This window comes from Cibotium barometz, chromosome 49, assembly GCF_041138505.1.
Source record: "Cibotium barometz isolate CiBa-2024 chromosome 49, ASM4113850v1, whole genome shotgun sequence".
Classification (NCBI taxonomy): Eukaryota; Viridiplantae; Streptophyta; class Polypodiopsida; order Cyatheales; family Cibotiaceae; genus Cibotium; species Cibotium barometz.
The window spans coordinates 7,318,568-7,333,231 of NC_141094.1; positions in this window are offsets into that span (position 1 = coordinate 7,318,568).

Consider the following 14,664-nt stretch of genomic DNA (forward strand, 5'->3'; position numbering starts at 1 on the left):
AAAGCCCAACTTGGTCATGATTTGAGAGATAAAATCCCATTGAACAGTGTCAAATGCCTTAGCAATATCCACCTACAATATAAGCACATCTTGATGCGAATACTTAGCATATTCAATTGCAGTCAAGGCATTGGATATATTGTCATGGATTTGTCTTCGCGGCACAAACCCATACTGATGAGGATGAAGTCCCGCATCCAGTATCCTGTGAAGCCTATGCACAATCATTTTGGTAATGAGTTTGTAAACTACAGGCATCAAAGTAATAGGCCTCCAATCTGACATATGGTCACACAGATGTTTTTTGGGCACAAGTTTGACTATGCCATGCTTCCAAGAGTGCGGCAACAACTGATTTTCTTGCTAGGCAACATTGATCATTTGCAAGAGGACTTCTTTCAAATCATCCCAAAAAGAAATATAAAATTCCACTGTAAGGCCATCCCAGCCAGGGAACTTATGTTTGCTGAGGTGGAACAAATGCATTATCAAGTTCTGTGTAAGTAAAAGGTCTCTCCAAGGTAAGAGCATCATCCATTTCCCTATTCCAGAAACATATTGGAGAAATTCAATCCTAGCCTCAGTCATTTGATTTGATGGGGAAATAGGAGCGGAGAATAATTTCTGGAAATAATTCTGGCATTCATCTTGGAGATCAGAGAAAGAGTGCGTCCAAGAGCCATCTAGCTTCCTTACCCTTAGGCATGAGTTTTTCTTTTGAGTAGCATGCAAGCCCTGAAAAAAGGCTTTTGATGAGCAGCCCTTATCCATGAGGGGCTTCATTCTTGCCCTAATCTGCCATTTGTGCAATTTCCTCTGATCATTAACAGTCAATTTAAACTGAGCAAGTGAAAGGGAATCCTTTTCAGAATCAAAGAGTGGCCTTAACTGAGAAAATTCAGTCAATTGTTATTGAGGACAAAAACTGTGAAAGCATTGAGACTGATGAAGATGGAAATGGTGTGCTCTCCTAGGATGCATGGTGGATTTAATGTCCTCAATATAAGATATCATGTACTTGCAAGGAAGGCGACTATGCTGCATACTTTTTTCCGCCAACAACAGCCATGGACTTGTATGCTAGCATCCATGTGTGTCAACATGAGGACTTGTATGCTAGCATCCATGTGTGTCAACATGAGGACTTGTGCTTATGGTCATTGGATTACTGATCATTGGGAGGTTATCATTGGGAGATTTGTAGGGAAGATACCTGGCTGTCCTTTCTCTACTACTTCGATACTTGACTGGAAACAAGTACTTTCTAAGGTCAAATGGGCTCCTGATAATAAATTGCTCGGGGACAAACTCAATGAGGAAAGAAAGTATTCATTAGAGTGCCATCTTTGACATTCCACTCGCTTTACAGGAACCTGTTCGGGCATACAATCTCATGAAATTGGGAATTAGATACATACATGATGTGGTAGATGATCAGGGCTATGTCTTATCTTTTCCTCAGGCCACTGCTTCCTATGCATTGGGAATGCATCATAGGTCTATATGGAAGAAAATTGTGGATTTATTACATCCTTTTCTACCTGTTCCTCCTGTGGTGGCTGACACAGACAGGCTTACGGATTGGCAATTGCAACCCTCTGCTACATGCACTCATCCTGTTCCTCTTCCCGCCTTAACCTCCATCAAAGCTTACAGGCTTCTTCAGCCTGCTCCATGGATTCAGCAACATGCTAATTCTCTATGGCATATAAGGAAGCCCCTCTCATGGTGGCGAAAGAATCTCAGGATGTTATGGAAGTGTAAAATGCCATTGAAACAAAGACTTTTTCTTTGGAGATGTATGACAGGCACATTGTCAGTGGGGGGCACACTTGCTAAACGTCGCATTGCACCATCCACATGTTTAAGATGTCAGGCTCCTTCAGAGACTGTTCTTCATTTGCTTTGGCACTGCCCGTGTTCTAGGATCCTCCTCAGGAGAATTTCAGATTATCTTCGGCTCCGTTTCCCGAGTCACAGATTTGGGAAACATTTCTGGCTCTTTGGCAAATTTATGAAGTCTTTGTCTCAATACTCACTATTTCTCTCTTGGGTGAGATATTGGGCTCTTTGGACAATCTAGAGTGAGCATAATTTGGCATACTTGGGTCGGCACATTCACAAGTCATATGAATCTTTCCGAGCCTCATTGCAGCAATCCTTATATGATGCTTGCCATGAGGGTGATATGGATGCTTCTTGCATAGAGCTTTTCTTTTTATGTTTCTGATCTTTGGGATACTCTCCATTTCAGAGACCTCCCATCATGTAAATTTATGAGCATATAAATATACTGCACTGGATATTACCAAAAAAAAAGTGTGTGTGTGTGTGTGTGTGCACACACATGTTTGCACTACATGTTAGTGAGTTTTTGTGCATCATGTTTGCACATCTGAGTGCATGTGCATCATGTGTGCATGTGTAAGTGCATGCATGCATGCATGTGTGTGTGTGTGTGCGTGCACGCGCATGCACACGTGTGCATGCGTGCGTGCGTGCATGTGTGTGTGTGTGCATGTGTGAATAATTAAGTGAATGAGTGAGTGAAAGTGTGTGTATATGTGTGTGTGCACACTCTGTGAGTCACATGTGCACGCACACACATGCACACATGAATGCATTTGTCTTTACTAAAAACATCAATCTTGATATGCCTTTTAATAATAGATTTTGGTTATTACACATAATCGTAATATCTATAGATGGTATGTCAATTATTTGCAAAATTTATAATATTAAAATTTTGATTGATTGGTTTAATTATTCATCATAATTACTTACCACTTATTTTTAATTTTATCCAAATTGATTACAAGAGAATAAGTGTGCATGTGTGTGCGTGTGTGTGCATGTGTGTGCGTGTGTGTGCATGCATCACATGTGGAAAGAAAGAGATTCACTATTTTATACAATGTAAGCTACAAGTTTGGTTTCATTGAATTTGTCCCAAACATTCTTCAAACCTACCCTTTAATTTTGAAGCACCAAATCTACCTTTTAATTTGTCCCAAACATTTTTCAAACCTACCATTTAACTTTGAGAAGCACCAAATTCATTTTATTGAAACCATTCCTTGATCTCCTTTGCCTCACAAGGATATATAATGTGGTTCAATGTATCCACCATTTTCTACATGTGATGTCTTAACATGAAAGCCCCCTAGTCTCCTTGGTCAACCTCAATGCTCATCATTTCTCAATCATGTAGTGAAATTTTCACGTTAAATTCTATTATAGACAAATAAACAACCAATCATGTTTATGGTTTAAATATACATATCGTTGTTGTCCGATAATAGGTTACCCTTTTTTGTGATTCTTCTACAATTTATGAGTGTAACGTACCCCTCTTCACTAATAAAGAAATGTCCATGTAATTATGAGTTTTTATGGTATAAATATCAATAATTTTATTATTTGAGTCATTTCCACTTAGAATCTTCAAATTTTGAGCCCAAATTTGGAATCTGCGCGCGATTTTACCCTAATATAGGATTTTACAGCATCCAAAACGGACACCGGATCAAGCCTATACGCTAATTTCAATCATTTTAGTTAGAAAACGACGACCTTTAAACCTTAATAAATGCACGACCACACGTCCGATTGACGAACGGTCTGAACCCCTGCGACCAGGAGAACCTCCCGGACAAAAAAAATTTTCGCCCCCCGGGGCGGTCCGGCACGCAAATCGAGACGGGCGCCCCAAATTTGGGTACCCCGCCCCAAAATTTGGTCCGTACACACTTACTAGGGCGCCCGTACAATGGCCGCACAAGGACCAAAGGACGGCCGCCCACTGTTTGGTCCACGCGTACCCTTGGGCGGACACCCAGACCGGATAAGGTACATGCGTACCACTCCTTTCCCAGACAACCGACACCGTACCTTTCCGGTAGACCCATGCAGGCCACTGATCCATAGCCTTTGAAGGTACACCGTCCTTTCGTCCCTGCTTTGCGCAGCGCCCGTACCCTCACCCCTCAGCTATATAAACCCCCGGGGTGCTCCTCAGTCGGCACGCACTTCTGTGTAGCGCATGCCCTGTTGTGCCGCCGTCCGTACCGCCGTAGCGTACTTGCTGCAAGTACAGCCGCCCTTGCAGCCACCCCTCTCACACCCCCTCATTTGGCTCTTTTCAGATAAGCCAATTTTCCTCCATCCTCCTCTTGCCATGGACCAGTGTCCTTAACTCTTCTCCCCCCCCCCCGTGTGAATAGACTTACAGAGAGCCTTGCAGCAACCCCTCCCAGCCCTCTCCACGTTTTTGCCTTTGGCCTTAAGGACATCTCAACAATTCCCCCCCCCCCATTTGCGTAGACTTTAGTAAGGGATTTTTGGCTCAAGCGAGGGTTCGTGCGCCATATTCTTTTGCTCATACGGTGAGCAAACGAGCTCGGAATTCAGATCCGACTGAAGCGTTTCGATCGCAGCAGAGCAGCGAGCTCTACAAGGCGACGCCTAAGATGGCCTCATCCCGGAGACGGCAAAATATTGCCTCAAGAGGCGCACGTAACAACGAGATGGAGGGAGATGCGCCCAACGCGGCTCCAGTCCACCCTTTTCAACCCCCTCAAGGAAACGGTGGCCAGGTTAGCTTGGTTAATTTTCAAAAGAAGAGATTTTTCCTTAAAATTAGTATTAATGAATGGTGTCTTTTTCTTTTAAAATGAGGACATAAAAATTATATGAAATTACGAATGATGTGATGTTATTTTCAATAAATTGCGTTGAAATTGCTATCCTCATGAATTGTGAATGCTATACTTAGAAAATTGCATTGAAGTTGTTATCTTTGGAATTCAAGATTTTTTTTGGCTTCAACGCTAACTCCGTTCCGTGCTTGTGTAGCCGGGCGGCGTCGTTAGCAAAGCCCGGTAATGGTCCAAGGTATCCCTCATACCTTTGGAAGAATAAGGATCGCCGATTGAGGCGAGAGATTATGAGGCTGCCTAGTTCTGAGGGCCCAGGCTAGTGCGGTAAATAAGCCCACCCTAGTGCGCAGACATCCCTCTGAGGGGCGGGAGGATCGAGCGATGGAGCCTGAGAGGGCGACAAGCCGGTTTGAGTCCTCGCCAGCAGCCGAAGATGAGGTGTATGGTCCCGTAGGGTTATGCCCAGCATGTAGAGGCTGGAAGGCCGAATTCTAGATCATCCGGCAGAATAAGAATAAGAGAGCCGGATTGGCTTGTATGGAAATGGATTCATGTATAAACTTTTTATATAATTGCATCTTGTCTTTGGTATGATTGTATTGTGTAAGAAGGCTGTTATAACGAACCTTGTGAAGAAGGGCCCTAATTAAGGAATATGCTTATTTATGTCAAACAGTGTGGTAGAACTAATTAGAAAACAAATTGATGCGTGAGTAGGGTGGAAAGTGGGAGGATGGAATGCCCTGACGGCACCATCCTACGGATGGGTGGACCCGATTAGTCGGGTAGCTTTCCAAATGATTAAGTGATAGCCCCACGTTAGATAGTTAGGTTCTTGGGCAACTCTATTCTAGAAAACTAGGTCAGCGGCTGTGCCTTGCATGAGATGAGGAAAAAAGCGTTGTCTCTAGACATCAAGTCTAGTAGTTGCCCAATTTTTGATCAATTGCCCTATGGGTGATTTGATGTTTAGGAAATCACGCTCCCCCTGCGGGATAGAGCTAGGTCATACCTATGAATCGTATCCTTGAATCTCTGCAGGGTCAAGGTGTCGATGAATAGGAAATTTTTCCCAAGATAAGACTTAGCGGACTATCTTAAGTGTTTCTCCCATTTTTAAAGGGAGGAACCTTACAATTGGTATCAGAGCAAGTTTGACTCCTAGGAATTGCAGTTTAAGGATTGTTTTGTAATAAATGTTTTACCTAACATAATGCTAATTAGTAAAGACATCCTACTAAAACAAATAAATTAAATTGATGTTTAAATGATTGTAGGAAGAGGAAGATGCCTACTCCAAATTTCTAGTTTTCCAATGCATCTTCGAGACTGCTAGTCACTCCTCGAATTTCGAGTTCCGCGACACCATGGTGCAGATATTAGAGAAGATATCCCTCCCTCATTTCTCTCGTATTCAGAGAGGATGGGGTAGAGATTTATGGAGTCGTGGGCCGAGATACTTCTTCATCCGAGCAGATCAGACTGGGAACCTCACCACCGACCTTAAGCGGATTCGTTGGATTGAGAAGCTGAAGATGGTCCGCTTATTTTGGTTCGTCGGTACCCCCAGGGACGACACCTCGGTGACTATAGATGGGGTTCGCATACCTCAGGATCGTTGGGTGTATGATAAAGTGATGCAGGTCTTACCTGCTGATAGAGTAGCGGTGTTGGGACCTACCCCAATCTAGAGTTTACCACCCTTACCATCAGTTTTTAGGGTCTTAGAAACTACAGCGGAACCCCCATATTTCACATATGTGGACCGCTCTACCCTTATGTCACAGTGAAGCCTAGGAATTTCCCTTGATGTCAAATAAGACTAATTATATTAGTCTCAGATCTTTGTAATAAAACTTGTCCTTGTAAATATTTGGAAATAAAATAATTTCAATAGTTTTGCTCTCCAAAAAAATTAAGCGTTGTGCAAATATGAATCTTGTAATCTTAAAAATTGTTTTTACGATGATGGCCAGGATGACCACTCTCCACTTCCCAATGCGCTTTACACCGATACCCAGGAGAAGAAGCTCCTGCTCAAGCAAATGCAACCTCCCTCCTTTAAAGGAGAAGGTTCAAAGGTTGAGAAGGATGCTGAAGTCTAGATTGAGGCGATGGACGATTATTTCTCTGCTGCCGGTACTGGAGTAGCAAATCAGTCTATGCTCGCACGGTTTCGTCTCACTGGAGATGCTAAACTCTGGTGGAAACAGTGGTGCCGTGACAAGGAGGTCACCGAGCATTCTCAAACGTGGGAAGACATCAAGCAGGCAGTGAAGGAAAGATATCTTCCTCCATCCCATGAATCCATAAAGATGAATGAGTTCTTTAGTCTTAGACAGTGCACCTTAACTCTTGAAGACTATTATTCCAAATTTATTACCCTTCGGAAGTATGCCCCAGCTATGACTACTTCCCAGCAAGTGGCTCGTTTCTGCCAAGGGCTAAATGAACCCCTAGATTCCCGCCTTGAAGCAATGAGGCCAACCACTTTACAGGATGCTCTCATACGAGCAAAGCCCCTTGTGAAAGAAATGAAGGCTAACAAACCGAAGAATCAAAAGAGATCTTACCCTGAGGCAAACCTTAGAGATCAACCCTACAAGAAACCTCAACAGAATTTCCCCTACTACAACAGAGGGCGACAAGGCAACTCTTTTGCCCCCCGCTCGTATGCTGCTTCTTCTAGAGAAGGCCCTCTGTGTTTTGAGTGCAATGAGCCGGGACACTTTAGAGCCAACTGTCCCAAGATGGCAACATCATTCCCCCAAGGTAACAGAGGAAATCAAGGCCGTGGAACCCCTACCCACCAAGGTGCAAGAGGCAGTGGTCGTGGCAGAGGCCGCGGAGGACCAGTTGCTAGAACTGCCTGTGTTATAAGTGAAGAACCAACCTTGGAAGAGGCTGAAGAAGAGCGCGCCACCGTCCATGCGGCAGTAGAACACCAAGGTCCGAATAAACAATTTGGTGTAATCCAAGCCCCCGCCACTCATCACGGTAAGCCATTTCAGCTTTTGATCGATTGTGGCAGTACCCATTCATTCCTTTCTCCTAGGTGCTTGCAAAAATTAAACTTGAGTCAAAAATCAGCTAGAAAAATGATTGTAGAGTTAGCCAGTGGGAAAGAAGTAATATCTCGCCACTCTATAGGAAACCTTGATTTTGAGCTGGGTAATGAGCAAACTCATGGTCACTTTAGAGTCTTGCCACTAGGAATTTATGATGGAATCCTTGGGATGGATTGGTTAATTGCAAACAAAGCTAGCATTCATTGTAACCAGGGGAGTATCACTTTTGAAAATGAGCATGGCCAAGTAATATCTGTTCAGGGGATCACAGGAAAACCTAAGTCTAGGGTAGTCAAGGCAAAACATCTTCTCAAGGGGACACGTAAGGGTCAGCAAGTTTTCTTAGTCAAACTCAACAAAGTCATTGAACCTAGTATGGAGACAGAACCCTCTTGGCTCCAAGAATTCTCTGACATCTTCCCTGACGAGCTTACAGGGTTACCGCCTCCTCGAGAAGTCGACCATGAAATCGAGGTGATCCCTGGAGCTCAACCCGTCTCAAAAACTCCCTATAAAATGTCCCTTCCTGAAGCCATTGAACTTAAGGAGCAACTTTCCCAACTCATTGAACAAGGATTTGTATGCCCCAGTAGCTCTCCTTGGGGAGCACCTGTTCTTTTCCAAAAGAAGAAGGACGGGACTCTCCGCCTCTGCATAGATTATCGAGGGCTAAATCAAGTCACTGTCAAAAATAAGTATCCTATCCCTCGCATCGATGAACTTCTTGACAGGCTTCATGGGGCCAAAGTCTTCTCAAAAATAGATTTGAGGTCTGGTTACTATCAGATCAAAGTCAAGGAAGTAGATATACCCAAAACAGCCTTCAATACCCGTTATGGCCACTATGAGTTTACTGTAATGTCATTCGGGTTAACCAATGCCCCTGCAACCTTCAACCGCCTAATGCAAGATATATTCCGCCCGTACTTGGATGAGTTTGTGCTTGTTTTCTTTGATGACATCCTAATCTATTCCAAATCAATGGAAGAGCATGAGGAGCATGTGCGTAGAGTTCTGCAATTGCTGCGCAGACACAAACTCTATGCCAAGAAGAGCAAATGTACCTTCTTTACTCATCAAATTGAATATCTTGGATTCATCGTCTCCAAAGATGGTATCTCAGTAGACCCTGCCAAGGTCAAGGATATTCTAGAATGGCCACCCCCTAAATCAGTTCGTGAAGTTCGTGGATTCTTGGGAATCACGGGTTGGTATAGGATTTTTATCAAAGATTATGCCTTGGTAGCTGCACCCTTGACAGATCTTCTTAAGAAGGATTGCAAAATAGTGTGGCTGCCAATCCATCAAAACAGCTTTGATCGGCTGAAAGTCATTATTACTTCTGCCCCAGTCTTAAAGCTTCCTGATTTCTCCAAGGAATTTGAAGTGGTTATCGATGCTAGTAGTCTAGCACTTGGTGGTGTCTTAGGCCAAGAAGGAAGACCAGTCGCTTATACTTCCCGCAAGCTGAAGCAATATGAAGCAAACTATGCCACCCATGATTTGGAACTCTTAGCAGTTGTTCATTGCCTTAAATTATGGAGACATTATCTCTTGGGAGGCAAATTCCAGCTTGTAACTGACCACAAAAGTCTAAAGTGGATCTTCACCCAGCCTAACCTCAACATGCGGCAAAGGAGATGGATTGAAATTCTACAAGAATATGATTTCGACATCAAATTCCGTCCTGGGAAAGATAATGTGGTAGCAGATGCACTTAGCCGCAAATCTTTCTTGAATGCAGTTTCAATGCCAAATAATCCCATACTAGTCAAGGTGGAAGAAGTCTCATCTCATGACCCAGATTATCAAAGGATGATAAAGTTAGTAGAAGAAGGGGGACACTCAGAGAAAGAGAAGAATCTAATCAAGGGATACTCCACTCATGAAGGAAGCCTTTACTTCAATCACACAGGCTATGTATCCCTAAGGATCCTGCTTTAAAGAAGCTAATCCTCCATGAAGCTCATGATAGCCCTGCTGCTGCAGGACACCCAGGTTATGCAGTTTCAATGCCAAATAATCCCATACTAGTCAAGGTGGAAGAAGTCTCATCTCATGACCCAGATTATCAAAGGATGATAAAGTTAGTAGAAGAAGGGGGACACTCAGAGAAAGAGAAGAATCTAATCAAGGGATACTCCACTCATGAAGGAAGCCTTTACTTCAATCACAGGCTATGTATCCCTAAGGATCCTACTTTAAAGAAGCTAATCCTCCATGAAGCTCATGATAGCCCTGCTCTGCAGGACACCCAGGTTATGCAAAAACATTAAATGCAGTAAGAAGGAGCTTTCATTGGGCAGGCTTGAAAAATGATGTGCTTCGGTACTTGAAACAATGTCTCTCATGCCAAAGGATCAAGGCTGAAAGGGTCAAGATGCCTGGAAAGCTTCAACCCTTAGATATTTCCCAAATGAAGTGGGAGTGCATTAGTATGGATTTTGTCACAAGTCTCCCCACTGTTCAAGGAGGATATGACTCCATTCTAGTAGTAGTAGACTTACTTACCAAAGTAGCTCATCTTATACCAGCAAAAAGGACCTTCAAAGCTTCTGATGTTGCTCGTATATTCATCAAGGAAGTCTTCAAACTTCATGGTGTCCCAAAAAGGATAGTAAGTGATCGGGATTCTGACTTCACCTCAAAATTTTGGCAGTCTTTATTTCAAGCTCTGGGGACTCAACTTTGCTTTAGCACAGCTTATCATCCAGAGACCGATGGGCAGACTGAAAGAGTCAATCAAGTAATTGAAGACATTCTCAGAGCATACTGTGGACGGGAACCCAGAAGGTGGATTCAATACCTTCCTCTGGTAGAATTTGCCTACAATGCGTCTTATCATCAAAGCATAGGAATGTCACCATTCAAAGCACTCTATGGGCAAGAATGCTTGTCTCCTCTAAATTTCTCTGATCCGACCATAAGAGTTGAGGCATCCAGAAAAATGCTCGAAGAAATGGAGGAACAAACCAAAGCTATCCAAAGGGATATTAAAGCTGCCCAAGATCGACAAAAGCATTATGCTGACAACAAGAGGTCTGAAAGGATCTTCAAGGAAGGAGACAAAGTTCTTCTACGAGTGCGCCCCAAACGAAGTTCTCTATCACTTGGGAAATATAAGAAGCTCAGCCCTAGGTATTGTGGTCCTTATACAGTTATCAAGTGTCTAGGTAAAAGTGCCTATAAACTCCAACTTCCAGCCCATATCAAAGTCCATAATGTATTTCATGTAAGTTTGTTAAAGCCATATGTCCCCAGTCTCGATCATATTCTTGATGATGAACAAGTTGTAATCCCTACTCAAGGAGTCCTTGAATTACAGCCCAATAGCATCATAGATTCTAGGGAAAGGCAACTCCGAAATAGAACTCTTGTAGAACATCTAGTTCAGTGGAAAGATTACCCTGAAGAGGATGCAACTTGGGAAGATGAAGCTACACTCTTAAAGGATTATCCCCAATTCATGACGAGATGAGGACATCTCGATTTCTTTAAGGGGGGAAGGATGTAACGTACCCCTCTTCACTAATAAAGAAATGTCCATGTAATTATGAGTTTTTATGGTATAAATATCAATAATTTTATTATTTGAGTCATTTCCACTTAGAATCTTCAAATTCTGAGCCCAAATTTGGAATCTGCGCGCGATTTTACCCTAATATAGGATTTTACAGCATCCAAAACGGACACCGGATCAAGCCTATACGCTAATTTCAATCATTTTAGTTAGAAAACGACGACCTTTAAACCTTAATAAATGCACGACCACACGTCCGATTGACGAACGGTCTGAACCCCTGCGACCAGGAGAACCTCCCGGACAAAAAAATTTTTTGCCCCCCGGGGCGGTCCGACACGCAAATCGAGACGGGCGCCCCAAATTTGGGTACCCCGCCCCAAAATTTGGTCCGTACACACTTACTAGGGCGCCCGTACAATGGCCGCCCAAGGACCAAAGGACGGCCGCCCACTGTTTGGTCCACGCGTACCCTTGGGCGGACACCCAGACCGGATAAGGTACATGCGTACCACTCCTTTCCCAGACAACCGACACCGTACCTTTCCAGTAGACCCATGCAGGCCACTGATCCATAGCCTTTGAAGGTACACCGTCCTTTCGTCCCTGCTTTGCGCAGCGCCCGTACCCTCACCCCTCAGCTATATAAACCCCCGGGGTGCTCCTCAGTCGGCACGCACTTCTGTGTAGCGCATGCCCTGTTGTGCCGCCGTCCGTACCGCCGTAGCGTACTTGCTGCAAGTACAGCCGCCCTTGCAGCCACCCCTCTCACACCCCCTCATTTGGCTCTTTTCAAATAAGCCAATTTTCCTCCATCCTCCTCTTGCCATGGACCAATGTCCTTAACTCTTCTCCCCCCCCCCCCCCCCCCGTGTGAATAGACTTACAGAGAGGCTTGCAGCAACCCCTCCCAGCCCTCTCCACGTTTTTGCCTTTGGCCTTAAGGACATCTCAACAATTCCCCCCCCCCCCATTTGCGTAGACTAAATTTAGTAAGGGATTTTTGGCTCAAGCGAGGGTTCATGCGCCATATTCTTTTGCTCATACGGTGAGCACACGAGCTCGGAATTCAGATCCGATTGAAGCGTTTCGATCGCAGCAGCGAGCTCTACAAGGCGACGCCTAAGATGGCCTCATCCCGGAGACGGAAAAATATTGCCTCAAGAGGCGCACGTAACAACGAGATGGAGGGAGATGCGCCCAACGCGGCTCCAGTCCACCCTTTTCAACCCCCTCAAGGAAACGGTGGCCAGGTTAGCTTGGTTAATTTTCAAAAGAAGAGATTTTTCCTTAAAATTAGTATTAATGAATGGTGTCTTTTTCTTTTAAAATGAGGACATAAAATTTATATGAAATTACGAATGATGTGATGTTATTTTCGATAAATTGCGTTGAAATTGCTATCCTCATGAATTGTGAATGCTATACTTAGAAAATTGCATTGAAGTTGTTATCTTTGGAATTCAAGATTTTTTTTGGCTTCAACGCTAACTCCGTTCCGTGCTTGTGTAGCCGGGCGGTGTCGTTAGCAAAGCCCGGTAATGGTCCAAGGTATCCCTCATACCTTTGGAAGAATAAGGATCGCCGATTGAGGCGAGAGATTATGAGGCTGCCTAGTTCTGAGGGCCCAGGCTAGTGCGGTAAATAAGCCCACCCTAGTGCGCAGACATCCCTCTGAGGGGCGGGAGGATCAAGCGATGGAGCCTGAGAGGGCGACAGGCCGGTTTGAGTCCTCGCCAGCAGCCGAAGATGAGGTGTATGGTCCCGTAGGGTTATGCCCAGCATGTAGAGGCTGGAAGGCCGAATTCTAGATCATCCGGCAGAATAAGAATAAGAGAGCCGGATTGGCTTGTATGGAAATGGATTCATGTATAAACTTTTTATATAATTGCATCTTGTCTTTGGTATGATTGTATTGTGTAAGAAGGCTGTTATAACGAACCTTGTGAAGAAGGGCCCTAATTAAGGAATATGCTTATTTATGTCAAACAGTGTGGTAGAACTAATTAGAAAACAAATTGATGCGTGAGTAGGGTGGAAAGTGGGAGGATGGAATGCCCTGACGGCACCATCCTACGGATGGGTGGACCCGATTAGTCGGGTAGCTTTCCAAATGATTAAGTGATAGCCCCACGTTAGATAGTTAGGTTCTTGGGCAACTCTATTCTAGAAAACTAGGTCAGCGGCTGTGCCTTGCATGAGATGAGGAAAAAAGCGTTGTCTCTAGACATCAAGTCTAGTAGTTGCCCAATTTTTGATCAATTGCCCTATGGGTGATTTGATGTTTAGGAAATCACGCTCCCCCTGCGGGATAGAGCTAGGTCATACCTATGAATCGTATCCTTGAATCTCTGCAGGGTCAAGGTGTCGATGAATAGGAAATTTTTCCCAAGATAAGACTTAGCGGACTATCTTAAGTGTTTCTCCCATTTTTAAAGGGAGGAACCTTACAATGAGCTCAACTTTCAAAATGCATATGAGTCTTGTCTGCTTAGCGACCCCACTATCACACGTGTACCATTCAAGATCTTTGTATGTTGACCTTCACAACTCAATAAGTAGCATACTTATATGATGTTTCATGCATGGCCAAATTTTAGCAGTCAATGACCTTGATTTGAATTCACATGTTTCATATGACAAGGAAGCTCTCACAAACTAATTGAAGCTAACACGTGTTTCATAATCTCTACCCTAGTTTTGTAGGCATTTGTAAAATTATTTTGAGTCGTGTAACTAGTTTTTGCTATAGGAAAATTAAAAGGCTTTAGATGTTTTTTAAAGTCAATCACACTTTTTCTAAATTGTTTAGATTTATCTTATAAGGGATTCAAAATGTTGCAAGTTTTCATGGATTTTTCAATGATAAAGATATAAGCAACAAAGTTTTTTCAAGTCATCAAAATTTAAAGTCAATATAGCACTGACCTTGTGCAAGAAGGAAATGCAACGGAATGAACTATTTCAATGCAATAGAAAATGTGTGTTTTTTTAAAGTGAATATAGCACTGGCCCTCTGCAATAAGGAAATGCAAGGGAACAAACTATTTCAATTCAATAAAAAATGTTGTCGTTTTTTTTTACCTCAAAAAAAATTGAGTCTCTAACGCAACAAATTTGAAACCACAATAATCTTTAATTATCTCAGGGCTTTCTTTCATTGAAGTGTAGAATTTATATAAACATTCCTTTAAAAAGAATGTCGTATGGGTGCTAGGCATTCTTGCATAGAAGTGTAGAATTTATATAAGAATTCCTTTAAAAAAATGTGGTATGGGTGCTAGGATGAAGAAAATGTATGAACATTAAGTGGTACAAAAAAAAGGGGTTTTAAGTACACAAGAAGTTTTTAAGTACAACAATAACTCAAAAAGGGTTTTTAAGTATACAAAAAGTTTCAACATTAGTATCTCCTTGG